Source organism: Caretta caretta, chromosome 2, assembly GCF_965140235.1.
Source record: "Caretta caretta isolate rCarCar2 chromosome 2, rCarCar1.hap1, whole genome shotgun sequence".
Taxonomy (NCBI): Eukaryota; Metazoa; Chordata; order Testudines; family Cheloniidae; genus Caretta; species Caretta caretta.
The window spans coordinates 236,203,022-236,219,254 of NC_134207.1; the positions used below are offsets into that span (position 1 = coordinate 236,203,022).

General features: G+C 42.0%; 1 protein-coding gene across 10 annotated transcripts in view; it reads left to right on the forward strand.

Annotated features, from left to right (window-relative positions):
• The window catches only part of MYO3A (myosin IIIA), a 299,867-nt gene that overhangs the window by 16,991 nt on the left and 266,643 nt on the right, over positions 1 to 16,233 (forward strand). Inside the window, exon 2 of one of the 10 annotated variants that reach the window (XM_075125925.1) lies at positions 10,442 to 10,579. The exons of the other annotated variants lie outside the window; for them this stretch is intronic. The gene's annotated coding sequence lies outside the window, so the exon portion shown is untranslated. The remainder of the gene's footprint in view (positions 1 to 10,441; positions 10,580 to 16,233) is intronic. 10 annotated transcript variants of the gene reach the window in all.

The following is a 16,233-nucleotide window of genomic DNA, read 5'->3' on the forward strand; positions in this document are numbered from 1 at the left end:
TGGACACAACCCAATGCGCTCTCACCTCCCCTTGGGGGTCTTATCTTAGCTCTTGTCTCCAGGGCTTCGTAGTCCTTACAGACCTCCCCAGCAGACACTTCCCTTTAGATGTCTCCCTCTCAGGCCTTCCATCTGAGGTGATGAGAGCCCCTTTCCAGGTCCTTAGTTCCTTCCCCACCCCTAGGTCTCCCCTGCCTGCTTCTGTGTCTAAGTTGCAGGAAGCCCTCTAGGAGATGTTTTATAAGGCATATGACTAGGTGTAAGTCATTGGAGTTGTGTACCCTGCAACTACAACTCCAAGCCTTAAAGGCCCAAAGAGCTATAACCAACACTATGGGGAATAGGCATGTGTGTCAAGGCCTAGTACCGTGTTAGAGTGATATAGTGTAAAGGATCTCATCTTTACTAACCTGGTGTTGTGTGCTTCCATTGTAGCTACAGGCCCATGTTACTGTGCATGGTCTACTACATAAAATAGGTCCTGACTTGCTTCATGATAATGATAGAACCTTGAAATCTCCCACTGGTCAGTGCCAAACTCTCTTGTCATTTTAACTCATATCAACAGCCAGGAAACAATTTTCCAAAACATCTGCTGAAGCAGTAATAGGTTCCAGCTCATTGAGATTCTACTTTCTGGTATAAATAACTCTTAGAAAAAGCAACAAGCTGTGCATAAATACACAAGCAAGCCTGAGACACTCAGAGACCCTATTACAGCTGGTTGGAAATTTTCCATAGGAATGATTTTTCAATGGAAAATGCAGTCTCTGCTAAATTAAAATTTTCTGTGGGAATATTTTGATTTTTTTCCATTGGGAAAATAAAAATGTAATGTTTCCTTTTCTGTTGGTTTGACTCAAATCAGCATATCTCTTTTCATTAAACTGACTTGAAACATTTTTTTTTCCAAATCATTTCAACAAAACATTCAGCTGCATTATGGGAGTTGTAGTTTGGTCCCACATTGGATGGTCCCATGGTGGATGTTGGTCCCACATTGGATGATCCCCTGGTCCCATGTGGATGTTGAATGCTAACACAGGCAAACCCACAGTCACATTTTCATACCCTCAAACAGGGCCGGCTCTAGGTTTTTTGCCACCCCAAGCGCCAAAAAAAAAAAAAAACAAAAAAAAACGGAGTGCCATCAAAGCAAAAAAAAGGGGGGGGGAGCCGAGAGTGCCACCCCTTGAAAAGTGCCACCCCAAGCAAGTGCTTGGTTTGCTGGTGCCTAGAGCCAGCCCTGCCCTCAAATTAAAGAGTATAGAAAGGGCTGGGACATGCCCCAGATAATAATAGAAAAAGGAAAAGTAAGTTACCTAAGATGACAAGGGGTTCACAAACTCTTCAGCTCTTGCAGTCTTCTGAATGCTCTCAATGTAGGAGCTGAGACTATGGTCAAGGAGGCAGATGGTGATGTTCCCCTTGCATAGTAGCTTGTGCTAGTGGGCCTCCATCAGATGCAGGGGCAGATTGATCAAAAGCTGGACTTTCTCTCCCCCAGGTGATCGGTCTCAGGGTTTCAGGAACATCAGTCTTCCCTCAGGTGACTTGACCCAAAAAGTGTCTTGGCTACCCTTGATTTCTTATAGATTATGAACTTCTCTTACTCCACTTTTCAGGCCCTCTCCCTCCAAAGTCTTTGGACACATCTGATGCAAGGCCTGACTTACAGCTATGCCGCTTTGCCCAATCTAGTTTGAATGAGGTCATCCACAGCAAGCATCAATTTAAAAAAAACCATACAGGGATTTTACATACCACAGAAACTGAAAGTCTGAGACCCCACCCCAAAAATATCAGAAGTCTGGATTTTAAAACACTTTTGAGGAAGGTGGCATCGTATCCTGTGAATAAAAGGTCTTAAGGTGATTTTATGTCCCCAATTTATGGAAAGTGCAATATAAAAAAAATCCTATAAAATAGCTGATTAAAGAACCATCATAGCAACAACCAATCACTTACCTCTAAACAATTTATGACCAATGTCATCACTCTTGTCACAAAGATAAATTTACAGTAACATTTGGCACTGGGCTGTAAGGCAATCAGCTTCTCTTCCTGAAATTTTCACCTTGATAGAGGAAGCGACTTTAAATCTTCTCAAGATGAAACTAAAAAAGGCACTAAAACCTAAGATAGTCCATCATCCTCCAGTGTTAAATTATTAAATACTAAGTATTATATTATTACTGCTGCTTTGGCACTGGGTATGCTCAGCACAAGCTCACCCATAAAGGATGGTCACTTGAAATGGCACCTCGTACAACACACAAACACACATATTCAGTGTGTCTAAGAACTCGATGCACACAGCAAAACTTTGGGATGTGCAGAATCATTCTCATACAAAAGGAATTCTACACAGTGGAAAATGTACAGAGTAGAACAGCTTCTCATATGCAAACGATTGTTGGTTGGGGTAATTTGGGAGCTGATTTCAAGCTCCTGAACTTTAGCAGCACCTTATGACACTTTTATTGACTATTTATGGCCATGTTTTATTTTGAAACATTTGAACATGCTTCAGGAGTGAAAGGCTGAATGGGGAAAATAATCTGACTAGCAGTCTGTGGCTATCTGAACTGATCTTTATCTTCAGACAGATAGTCAATTTCTGACAGACCAGCATTATGTAAAATATTTTACATAATGCTAGTTTTACTTGAAAATTGGTAGTAGAGCTCCCACTCTAAATCCTTCCTAGACTCTTTAGAGCAACAAGTCTGCAGCTTTCAGTTTTGTATTAGCCTCCCTTCCTCTGGAAATTTTAAGAGTTGATTTGGTTCCAGTATAGTAGGTCGTAAACAGGACTGTGCTGAAATTGGGATGTAAAGGAGATAAGTGCTACAGATACACAGCAGTGGCTGATTCATCTAAAATACGTAGGATGTGCTGATTTCCCAGATCATATGCGTGGGCATCAGCCAGCCTTCTCTAGGCATGATTTGATGATCTCAGGCTTGTGCCCAGTTCAGTTTGTGGAAGTGGTTTGCTGCTGTGTTTCATAACACTCAAGGAGACTGCTTGTCTTGAGGCAGTAAGTGGTATTTTTAAAACAAGGAACTGGAGTCTGAGTAGATGTGACAACCAATGATGCACCAAAGCCTGGACGTAAGAGTTATTAATGCTCTGTGCCAATCGTCTGCTCCTTTCTGGTTCAGACACATACCCTGCCAAAAGAGATCTACTATCTGCACAGGCACTAAAAATACAGCAAACAATTAGGCTGTGTTTCAGGGTGAAAAATATATGCGTGAAAGAACATGGACTCTGCTTTAAAGCCCAAGCTTCTCTCATTCTCTCCCCCTGCCATTTTTTAATATAAAAGGTTCCATTTGGAAAGCTATGGAGACTGAACTCTTTAATTCATCCACCTTTCTGATAAAGTCTGAGATTTGGCAATTATGGCTTTCCTGCCTATGTGGCTCAACACAGGAGACCACCTCCAGTGAGGTGGGAGAGGCCATTACCATTCAATTCCTGGACTCTCTGCGGAGACTGCCAGCAAACAATTCTAATTAGTGCCAGTTGTCATAGTGGTTTTTGTGAGGCTTTAACACATTTGAGTGTGAGGTCAGTCTCTTTCTCAGGGTGAGGCACAAAATGGCCCCTTATAAAGGTCTACAATATTTTATGCAAGTCTGTTTTTGTTTTGTTTTAATCAGTGCAGCACTAGCTCCTTGCATTAGCAGCTGTTTAGCCGAATAAACAAAGATGCCTTTGTCTGAATTACTCTGTCAAGTGACTCTGGTAAAGGCCCACAAAGTTCAGCAGCCTTGTTGCCAGAACATGGGTTACCTCGCCTCATCTTAAAAAATCTGCCTCTAATACAGGGATAACTGGATATTCATGGCTGGGGCACTCTTGCCCCTTTAGCATCTCGGTAGCAGACATTTCAGTCTCAGATATGGCGATGTGTGTCCTGGATCAGAGATTAGAATCTGTCCTTTGAATACTAACACATACATGGAAATAAATCAATCAAACCTTTCCTAGTAATTAGTTCTGCATAAGGATTAAATGTTTTCCACAGCTGAGCTTTGCAGTCATAAATTGCTGTTCAAAGTACAGGACCTGGTCAACATGGTGACAGTTGAAATTAGAAGCCTTGCGTCCATGGAAATTCTGTGATGTGAGGTAGAGCTTGTTTTAAGAGAGAAGTAACTCTTCAACTAGGGTCTCTCAAATACCACAGTGATTAGTGTCCTTAGAAATATTACAAAGCAATGTTTCTCAGTTTCAGGTTGGCAGCTCCTTATTCAAATGACAAGAGAAAATTTTCAGTGCCTTTCATGATACCCGGGGGGTTGTGTCCCACCCATTGAGAAACACTGCTATAGAGGAATAAGGGAAGTGTAGCTAAAACATGATCCTTCTGGTATGGCTAGTAACTCAGTTATTGCAAGGCCCCGGTAGCAAAGCAAAGTATTTTATCAGTATGGCAAGAGTATGGAGGTGGCCAACAGTACATAGCTGAGACGCCACAACAACATGTGGTGTTGCTGTTACTGCATGGCTACCAGCCCATTTGAATTTCAGTTGGCTTATAAATGGAGGATCATATGGCACATCTTGAGAGATTTGCTCTTCCTGCCCCCATCTTTAGCTGACTGGGTGCTGGACCAGTCCCCAGGATAATTTAAGGCAATCTCAAGGTTGATCTAAGTTTGACTAGGTGCCATGGTGTCAAGGGGTTGTTACAGCAGTTGGGGTCATCAGTGTTCGGAAATGCCCTGAAAACATCCAGTTAGTACAAGCGAATGGGAGTGAGAATGCGTCAGAAGTGCTGAGATAGCTCTAGGCCACTGAGCCTGCTTATGCCTGGGGAGAGGAGTTCTTCCTGTGGACTGTTAAACTGGTTTTAGGGCAGCAGTGTCCTAATAGAACAGCACAAAGCTTTCCAACTGCACTAGAGGAGCTGGGCCTAAATATTTTGTGAGCTACTTATAAACTTTGTGTGTTCTCTGTCATAGTGTGACTTTTAAATCTTCCTTTTTTCAGTCTGACATTTTTTAAAGCTGGACAGCTTGAGATGGGAAGATGTCTGCTCCTGTGCTTCTGCCCCTTGATTTGATCAGTTGCTTCCTCTTTGCAACTCAGTGTATCATTTCCATTTAATTACAAAGAAACACAATGGAGGTCAGGCATTGAAAAATTCTACTCTTTATTGGCTCCTTTTCCTCCCCTTAATCAGCCCGCATGTGTACCAGCCTTCTGTAAGGGCTTTTCTCAGGCTCAGCAGGGGAAATGAGTTTCAGACTGACTGTATAATCAGTGATTCTCCATAGCCATTGAAAAAGGGCAAATGGAGTTAAACATCCAAATTAAAAAATGCAGATGAATGGACCACAAAGCACAAAAACGTCCATCGAGAAAAGTAGATATCCTTGAGCACCTATCCATGCAAACCCTTCGCTTTGCAGAGAACATAGCTAGTGTATATCATATCAGATGAAAAAACAGAAGACATTTGTGCCAAGTAAATACTGCTTCTTTTCTCTTTAAGTATAAAATATCTCTAAGCTCATCAGGCTATGCAATAAAAGGGTATTATTTTTCATAAATGAAATGTCAAAAGTCTGATGTGTGGGTACATGAGTTCGATAGAAATTGTGTCTGTTGTAACAGTGTGCTTTGTATTCTAGTCACAGCACACAAGCAGTTTATTCTGGAGTTCATTCTGAGAAGGTAATGACAAGGAAAATGACAAAGAAAACTGTTACTGACCATTAGTGAGCAATCACTCTGTCATATTACCAAGATAATTTAGATAAATGTGGGGTTTAGCTGTCTCCAAGGGAGACAGGATGCTGATCTCTTAGATAGTGGCAGCTTTTAAAAGCTTTTCCTTTTGATGAATATATTTTTCCATCTTGCTCACGTAGACGAGTCCCCCATCTTTCTGATGGAAATAGTAATAGCCTATTTCACTGATGTCATTTTCCCCTTAGTTATGTAGTGCACAAAGCCACATAGTTTTGCAGCAAATATGGAAAGCTATGTTTGAAAACATAAGGTATTTAATAAATGTATATAGAGCATACCATGTTTTTCTTCAATTGGCTTCTGTTATTTTAGCAGCTGCTAATTATGCAGAGTTGATATTTAGAGAAATGGTAACAGATTTATCTGTTCCATCTGGATGATCAGGCTTTTAGAGCATGTCCTCCTACCAACATTGGTCTTATTGCTGCCTTGTGTGGGGTTTTTTTTTTTGTTTTTTTTTTTCTATAGAGATCGTATCAGGTTAAATTAAAAGGTGAAGAATTTCAACTGAGATAACTGACAATTTTACTCTGTATTTTGAAGATGGTTTTGTTATATTCCTGGCTTGCACTGTGTGGCCTGCAACTGATTGAATTGGTAAGCTGGAACTGTTTGGTGGTGGCTGCTAATTTGTGTTCCAAAATCTAAGCTTTCATTTGAAAAAACACGTCTCTAACCCTTGAAGATGGACATGAGTGTCACCAATGCAGTGATGTCAACTTGAGTCTGCAGACGGCCTGAACCAATAGGGCCCTCATTCAGCTCAACGGGAGTTAACGCTCAAGTCTACTTATAAGGACTTGGACTGTCCATTTTGATACATATTTTACTGCTAATCAAAGTAATTAAGAAGTGATGGATAATCAGTGGTAAAGCCAAGATTACAGTCCAGGGGCCCCTGACTCCTAGCTCTGTGCTTGTTCCTCCAAAACACTCTGCCTTCTACTGCCTTGACTACTGTGGAGTCACACCTGCTTGCAGCATAGCTGAATTTGCCCATTGTTTCAATTCTGAACAGTGATGACCTGAAGTAACCCATGAGAGGTATATTTTAGTACCTGGAGACAGTGATGAGCTTGCATCACCATTATATCTCCTTCACTCACCTAATGTCAGGGCAATTCGAATCATATGTCGAAAGGATGCAGTATCAGAAATAGCGACATTATTGTTGACTTTGTTTTGCAGAGCAAACTGTGAAAGATGTACTTGGGCCTAAACCGATCTCCAATAATAGGGATAGGAGATCTGAGAATTGGGAAAATGTTGGTGCACCGAATTAGGGTAAATCCTAATCTTGCAATGTCTCCTCTCAAAAGTTGTTTTAGGGTTACATTGTGTCTTGACCTGTGCAAGTCTGAAAAGGGCAAAGAAATATTCTCCCTCCCTCGCTTACACCAATTTAGGGGTTAGTCGAATCACAGTGCTTGCATGCTCTGAATGCATACCAGTAAACACATAGTAATAAGTCTAATATTCTATGGTTAATGCCTCCCTGATATCTTTCTCCAGGATTTTGCTTGTCAGTTTTGTTTTTTTTTTTATTTGTTTTCAAACTTAAGGTTTTCTTTTTTCCGGACTATTCTCTAACAGGGGAAGTCATATGACTAAATTTGTAACAACACAATTATTTCCCTGGCAACAGACTTGATTTATGATTTCTTGGCAGAATTTAAAAAAGGTCTGTTTTTTGAAGAAGAAAGCTCTTAGTCAAGCACAAATATTTGAATAGTAGGGAGAGATACAGAAAATGAATGGGAAAGGAAATTTGTGAGTGTATATGGGTATGGAGACACTCTTCTGAATTTAATAGGTAACTTTTCTATAGGATTTTTAAACCTTCATAAAAAAATCGGAGGTCTTATATCCTTACTGCAGAGTTCCAGAGGATGGTTTCAAAAAACCCCAACGGCTACAAAACCTTAATGGTTTCATCCTCATTAAATTACATGGGTTTTCTTCCATAGGGGTTTTCATGTAAATGTTTTCCTCCTACCTCAAATTTGCCCCATTATGCAACTCTCTTTTGAAAGCCACCTGTGATTTCATTAATGTTGCTCTGCCTATAATCAGTGGATAACTACATAAAAGAGGAGATTATGTGCTCCAGCAAATAATTTTCCTTTTAGTTAGCTGACTTTTTTCTTGAATACGTCTTTACTTTCCTGAGTCTTTCAGGTTTCCATCTGTTTAATTCACTGAAAGTGCAACTCCTAGAGGGGAAAAAAGGCAAAAAAAAATTAATTACACAGCCAGAGAAAACTGGAACCAAAAAAGTGATCTGTAAAGGTTTCAGGAGCTGTGATTAGATTGAATGATGGCTAAGAAATAATAAGGGAAAAACAAAGTCCCAAGACACTTCATGCAAACAGCAACCTAAAGGCCAGCAAGGGTTTCACTTATAATCTTGCATTAACAGAAGTTTACTATCTATCCCAGCTGTGAAATGAATATGAATGTAAATACGTAGGGTAATGTTCTGGTTTCTCCACAATTCAATAGGGGCAGTGTGGAATAGCCATTTTGTCATATAACTGGGCCAGTTATCTAGGGATTAACTCTGTCACTTTTGCACAGGCTGACTAGGATCTTATTCCACGACTAGTCCCAATTATTTCAGTCTGAATATTAGCAAAACTATTCAGTGTGAGTATGGGTGGCAGAATCAGGCCTATAGTGGACAGATGAAATACATAGAAATAGACAACAAACACAATGGCTGGTTCTGTTTGCAGAGTTCGTTGTTGCAGTGAGTAACATAATGTAAGAGAGGTCTGACAAGTGGTCACTTCTTTCACCTGTTTGCTTTTATTTTATTCAAAATAGCCAATTTTTAAAGGGGGGGAGGAAGTATATTCATTTCTGATCGCTGAAAGGGAAGCAGATTTCATGTTAAACAGTTAATCTTCTTATAATTGTTAACTAATGATGTAATCTTATGTGGTAATTATGTAGGATTGTGATGGATTGTTCACCCTATGCAAGCCCAGATCAGGTTAATATGGGTCAGGAAGAGACAATTAGCCTTATATAATGCACCTGGAGGGAAACCAAGGTTTGATAAAGTCTAATGGCAGATGAAGCCCAGCTGGGGGAGGAGGTGAGCTAGGATTATAAAACAGGAAGCCAGAGCAGGAAGGGGTCTGCAGTCACTCTCTAGAAGGAAAGAGAGTTGGATAGGGACAAGGAGGAAGTGTTGTTAGAATGACACCTATAGTGATAGTATGTGCGGCGACTTCTAGCACTCCAGCCAGGAACAAAGTAAATAATATAGGGGCAAGCGCACAGCCCTGTTTAACCCATTAGGCTATAGGGAAGGATCGGATGAGTTGAAACCCACTGGTGCATGTGCCTGCATGTTGTCATGGAAGCAGCATATAAGGTTGATTAGTTTGTTTGGGCAACCAAACTTTGCAAGATGGCACCAGAGAGCAGAGCGTCTGACTGAGTCGAATGCCCTATTAAGGTTACCAAAGGCAAAGTACGGGGCATTTGTTGGCCAGCAGCTTTCTCCTGTAACTGATGTAGGTTAAATATCATGTCAGCACTACTGTGTGATGAACAAAACCCGCACTTGAATTCAGGGAGTACATCATCTGCAATAACCTGAAGTCTTTTCAGCAACAGCTTACCTAGGGTCCTACCAGTGGTGGAGAGGAGCAAAATGCCACGATAATAGCCGCAGTCAGGTCTGTCCCCTTTGTGCTTGTAGATTGTTACGATTTTAGCATCTTTGAAATCCTGGAGTAAAACCAGCTGTTTATAGCTAGAAATTAATACGCATAGTTGACATACAATGCATGAAGAGCATTTTTGCAGAGTTGTGTTTGTCAGTACGGCTTTAGCATCCAGCCATGTCACTTCTGAAAATGGTTTAAATCAGGGGTGGGCAAACTACGGCCCGCAGGCCACAACCAGTTCACCAGCCAATTTAATCCGGCCCTCGAGCTCCCGCTGGGGAGTGGGGTCTGGGGCTTGCCCCAATCCCGTGCTCCAGTCGGGGAGCAGGGTCGGCGGCCGCTCCATGCGCAGCTACTGAACAGAAAACTATCAAACTAAACTTCCTTTTACATCCTCTAGGCTCTTCCTTTTCTCTGGAGGTGATAAATCAGATCACCTTTCTAACAGCCCCAGATTGCCTTATTTCAATGTAACTAGTTTGAAATGTGAGGAGGTGACTAGTCGCTTCCCAGCTTATGGCTGCCTCTGCTGCTTAGCCAAAAATCTTAGCCTAAGAACAGGGCCTCAGACTGTCACAGTAAGAAAAGGCCCTTACACCAGCAAACAGTAATTTTGATTCTTTCTTTTACACTGCTATAACTAGCTAAGTGATAAGAATACCCCTAAATTCTTAGAGTATAGGCCTTTACAGACAGGCCTGAATATCTATATCCTTACATGATTGTCTTTGTTGAAAGAGAAATAACAGTTTATGACAGCTTATACAAATTCTCCGTACTCCGGTCTAAAAATGAAGTAGAAAAAAATCTGTCAACACACAACGTATTTTAATATTACAGATATCCACTAACTTCAGAGGTTTCCTGTTAGGGGTTCCAGAATGCAGAAGAAGTTTTAGATAAAACCAAAATTTACATATAAATCTGTATGGTCTCATTACTACAGTAGCTAGGTCCTTCAGTCTTTAATGTATTTATTCTCACAACAGACCTCTGAGGTAGTAAAAAGTTGTCATCGCCACTTCACAGATGGGGACCTGAGGCACAGAGAGACTGGGACTTGCCCAAGGCCACACAGGAAGTCTGTGACAGAGATGTGAATTGAATTCAGCTTTCCTGAGTCTCATGTAAGTGCCCTAAACACTGAACATCCTTCTCCCCTGTAGGTATTATTTATAATGGGATTTTGTTTTGAATTAATTTGAGAAAGAGCTGGGCAAGTCCAAACCTGGATCAGATCCACAGAACCCACAATATTCAAGCTGTGAATTTAGATTTAGTCTCTCTCTAAAACTGGACAAATTCAGAGACTTTCATTTGGGAAAGTTGGGATTTGTGTCCAGATTTTTGAACTCCCCTCCTCCTCCGTATGCTCAGGGCTGAATTTAAAGCCAGGATTGACCTCCTACATGTAACTTGGTAAATCAGCTACTTTAAAGACATCCTACAGTAGAATATAATTTTACCTTGTAGGACTGCATCAGTATCTCATATAGATGAAAGTAAAGAGTTCTCTCACATTCAGTGAACTGTGAAATGTACTTAAAATACAGGTTTAATTATACTAGGCTAAATCTTGAGATGCCATTCTCCATTTATCAGAAATATATGAGAGACAAATATTGGCCCCAATTCTCTTCGTTATTTATTATTTTGTATTACCTAAGAGCTGAGTCATGGACCAGGACCCCAGAGTGCTAGATGCTGTACAAACACAGAACAATAAGATGGTCCCTGCCCCAAGGTGTTTATGATATAAGACAAGAGACAACAGATGGATACGAACAGATGCGGAGAACAGGAAAACAATGAGAGAGTATAGATCAGCATGATAGGTTGTGATGTCAGCATACCAACAGCCTACCTGTTGTTAACTTTCATGTGCATACGCCCCTTTTCTTTTTTTCTTATTTTCTGGTGTTCAGCCAAAAAAGCCCACCTTACTGCTATAATTAAAGCTGCTGTTTCTACTTGCTCTGAGTTGATAAGGGAAATGTTCCTAGATAAGGTGGTAGTATAGAGGCTTGAGTGACTGCAGCTGAGTATTTGCCACCAGTCTGGCAAATGCATATCTCTGAAAAATTGCTTAGGTGACTCTCCCCTCCAATCTGTGGTTTCTCTACAAGCCCAGAGGTAGGCAAATTGCACCCACAGCATCTGTGGGGGGGCACCTGGCCCATTATCGATATTTTTGCTTGGTGAAGATGTGCACAGAGTGCACATACAAAGCATAAGGATTTGGTTTTCACCATGAATGCTATCTCCATATTCTGTGTGAGAAATGAATATGCTATTTTGTTTCTCTTTTTTATAGAAAAATCTCCATCTGTTAGAATAAAATAAGAGAAAGGTGGTGAAAAAAAATCACCTTTCTGTGACTTTTCTCCTGCGTCGTGTTGTCAACTGCTGCAGGGACACTGCAAATGTCCAGACATTTATTTTTTGTGGGGTAGGGATTTCTGTACATTGGAACTGTTCACTATATTGTAGGCAGAGTTATGGATCAAGAAAAGGCTGTTCCATTGAGAATTAGGATTAGCACACAGAAAAAAATCCACAAAAATATATTTGACTGAAGTAAAAGAGTAAGTGGTAAGCAAGTAAGTTCCCTTTCTGCCTGGATCCTCTCACAAAGTACATCAAGTAACAGTAAGTTGAAACAGGGTCTCTGCCAAATAAAATATGTTTGATAATATCTTTAATCAAAGAAGTACTTTACTAAATTCTTTACTCCTAGTAAAGAAATTTAGTGATATTATGAAAGTGATTTCTAGATAGTATTGTAAGGTAATTTTTATTGCAATACTTTTATGGTTAGCAATTAAAGGTGCCCTCATAAAATTTAATCTAACAGTTATAATACCTTTTATAAATCTTAATGTTCTTCCTCTTGAAGCTTAGGAGGTATATCTACCAACCAGAGAGATATCCGAACTAAACAGTTATGAAGCAAGAACAGCAAACTCCACAGACACATCTGCCACTTATATCGCAGTATTGCAATTCTCTGATTTAGGTCTTTGAGGACTTGCAGCCTGTTTCCCTTTCAGCAGTCTTTGTCCTTGTGCAGATCCAGATTATGTTTGAAAGGAAATGTGATGAAGTGTCCAGTCCAGAGAGTTCACTGGCCTTTGCCTCCCTTATTAGGCTTCCTGCTTGACTCAGTTGTTTGGCTTGGCTTCAGTTATCCTAGCTTTCCATTATACCTTCCAGTAAGCAATATAAAATCAGTACTGTGCACTTTCTGGCATAGCAAAATTCATTCACTTTGTTTACTAATCCTAGACTTGGAGTGTTTTCTCGCTAGGCTGTAATGATTCCAACCTTCCCATTAGAGTGGTAGGTTTTCTGTTAAAACAAAATTTCACTGAATTCTATCATATCCTCTCTTTATATAGGATGCCATGAGTTAGCAAAATGTTCAGAAGAAAATATTATGTTGTGGGCTACATGAACCTCGTATGTTTGCTCCTTTTGGCCTAGAAGGTATGCACGGAGTTGGTTTCACATATTTTGGGGGAGAACAACACACAAATCATCTGTTCACTATCATGTTGATTCTTGAAATCTGATTTACCTCTTAACATTGATTACTTTATATTCAGTAATTCCTTGGTAATCTTTCTGACATTCCGGGGTCTGACTGGGTAGGGATCTTGATGTTTTAATTTATTAGACTAACATTTTGTTCTGCTCCTTTTTAAAAAGGGGAATTCTGAGTTAGATGTCTGTGTTCATAAGAATAGTCATTTTGGGTTCAGTCATTGACTCTCTAGAGCATAAAAAAAGTTATTTTATGCTTTTTTGTTTCCTTGTATCACAGGGAAAAGGTTTAATATAATGACTTATGAATTAAATGATTATATTTATGATTAGTGAGCAAGGTAAGGAAAAGATTGCCAGTAACTGAATAATTTGTCTGTGTCTCATATACTCATTACGAGAGCGCAGCAAATCATAGCAGCAGAACCCCACAGATGCGGATATCCGCGGATCATTTTTGCGGGTAGTGGATCGGATGTGGATACAACCACACAGGGCTCTACTCACTGGCGGTGCCTGTCCCGCGGCATTTGGATCGGGCAGCCAGTGGTTCGGGCTGGCCGGCAGGCCGGAATTGAGGCCATCCAGCACCCACTTGCCGCACTGCTTCCTGTCCAGCGGCTCGGGCCCCTTGGGCAGCACCAGCATCCCCACTATGGCCCGGCCCGGCAACACAGGCCACACTGCTGGCCCTCCAGCTCCTGGGCAGCAGGGCCCGCCCATTGCTGTGGGGATTGGAGCTGGTGGGGCTACAGCATTCCACCCCACTGTGATGCAACACACACTGCTGCCATTGCTTGCAAGCCCCTGGGAGCAGCACACAATGCAACTCCCCTTCCTCCCAGCCCCACCCCCCCCTCATGCTGCCCCTTCCTCCGAGCCTCTTCTCCTCAAGTCTCTGTCCCCCACTTGCTCATCCCATGCCCTCCATCGCTAGCCCTTGTGAGATGGCTTGTTGCTGCAGGTGCGGATGCAGATACTGGTAAAAGATGGCTAGAGGATCGCGTGGCAGATCACGGATTGATTCTGTTGGATGCGGATCAGATGCGGATCCACATTTTTGTATCCATGCAGGGCTCTACTCATCACTGAATAATGATGTCTTTTTGGAAAAGTGATGAAGACCAAGCTTAGTCTTTCTAAAGCAGCAGACCATTGCAATTAAGCCAAGCTTTCTCTACAGTGTGTTAGGAACGACATTCCAATGATTCCAACATTCCTAGTTTTGCTGATATACCATATTTCCTTTTTATATAAGTGACTGGTACAAATATCCAAACAGACGCATGCCTGTGATTCAGTAGGCATATGGAAATCAATAGTGTATACATATGATCTATATGTATGCACTTCAGCTAAAGTCAGGAAGGACTTCCACACCTAGCTACCATCATGTTCTACCATTATACTATTGATCAGGTGCATTATGGGGTATGGTTCACTCTTGCTCTGAAATACCCACTACAGCCCACTTCCATAAACAGAGCACCAGACTAGGTGAACCAACGTCCTGTGCTGTTATGGTAATTCCTTTGTTGTAGCAGAAGGACATAATCTCAAGTATATAAGTTAACAGGCAGTAATTACACTAGTTAAATGAGGAATTTAAAAATGTGTATTAGACATGTCTGGTGCTTGATGGACAATGGCTTTTAATAGAATCATATATTTTAAGGCTAAAAGGGACCATTATGATCATCTAGTCTGATCTGCTGCATAACGCAGTCCAAATAATCTCAACCAGTAATCTTTGTTTCATATCTACAAATACTGTTTGAACTAGAGCATATATGTTAGAGATATCCACTCTTTTTTTTAAAAGACTTCCCATCATGGAGAATCCACCACATCCCTAGTAAATTGTTACAATCGTTCATTTCCCTTATTAGAAATTTGCACCTTATTTCTAGCTGAATTTCTTGCTTCAGCTTTTATCCATATGTAGTGGGGGAGCTGCTCCACTCCAAGATACAGGGGTTAAAAGCAGCCTTGGAGAGGGCTGCGGCTGGGAAAAGCAGTGAGAGCCAGCTGAGTGAGTAGCTGACCACAGGTGTGGCCAACTCAATCAGGGCCCAGCTGGTCCGGATAAGAGGGCTGGGGGCCACGAGCTGAGGAGTCTCACTCTAGCCCTGGAGTGGGAAGGGCTAGCTGCCTAGGAGCAAGGTACCTGAAGCGGAGCAGTGCTGGGGAAGGGCAAAGGGAGCAGGGGAGCTCCAGCCTGGTAAATTCCCAGGCTGCCGGCCTTGTTGAAGGCCTACAGAGGTACTGGGGCTACAGAGGTGCAGCCCGGGGTTAGGCAAGGCAGCTTGGTCCAACCCCCTTGCCAATGATGAGTGGCCATTACAGACTGCAGTCTGCCCCAGTGAAAGGGGGCTAGATGATGACTGGGAGTAGCCACTTAGGCAAGGTGGGCTTAGAGGGTTGGGGGTTCCCCTGGGAGGGAAGACCTAGAGCGTGGGGACTGCTGTGGGGCAGAACCCCTAGGGTAAAGGGCACCAGGGTCTGGGAGTGACACGGGGCCTGAGGCAGGCGAGACATCGGCCAGCAGAGGGCGCTCCGGAGCTGGAGTTGAGCTAATTCCCAGGGCAATCAGGAGGCACAGCACCAGTGAGTTGTCGCTTTGCTACACCATAGGATCTGATTATGCCTTTGTCTGCTAGATCACAGAACTATCTACTATCAAAAATTTCTTCCTTATCTAGGTTCTCCTAGATCATGGTCAAGTCATCTCTTACCCTTTCCTTGGATAAACTAAATAGATTGAGCTGCTTTAGCCTCTCACTGTAAGGCTTGTTTTCCAGCCCACAGATCATTCTTGCAGCTCTTTCCTGAACCCTTTCCTAATTTTGAAGATGAGCACAAATCTTTCACCCATGTAAACCTAGGATCAGCTTGTGTTTTGGTCACAAGTGAATATCAGTTGACCTGCTTGTCTTACTAGTTTTGTAAGACTAGAACCTGGATCTCCGGAGCCTGGGACAGCTGACGGCCCCACACTGCCACTGGCAGGGCATTTGGAAGCCTATCCAAGGAGCACTGTGGAAATTAGGTACTCCAGGAAGTACTGCCCAAAGGATCTGGAGTGCAGTACCCTGTGGCCCTCTGGTTAGCCAACTGTGCTGTGTTTTTGGAGTTTTTTTCCACCCTGGAGGGTGCCCCAGGAAGTTGACTGGGCAACCACACAGATTTCTGGCCTGCTGCAACTCCAGACTGCACCATGGTTCCTGATTTCCAGTCT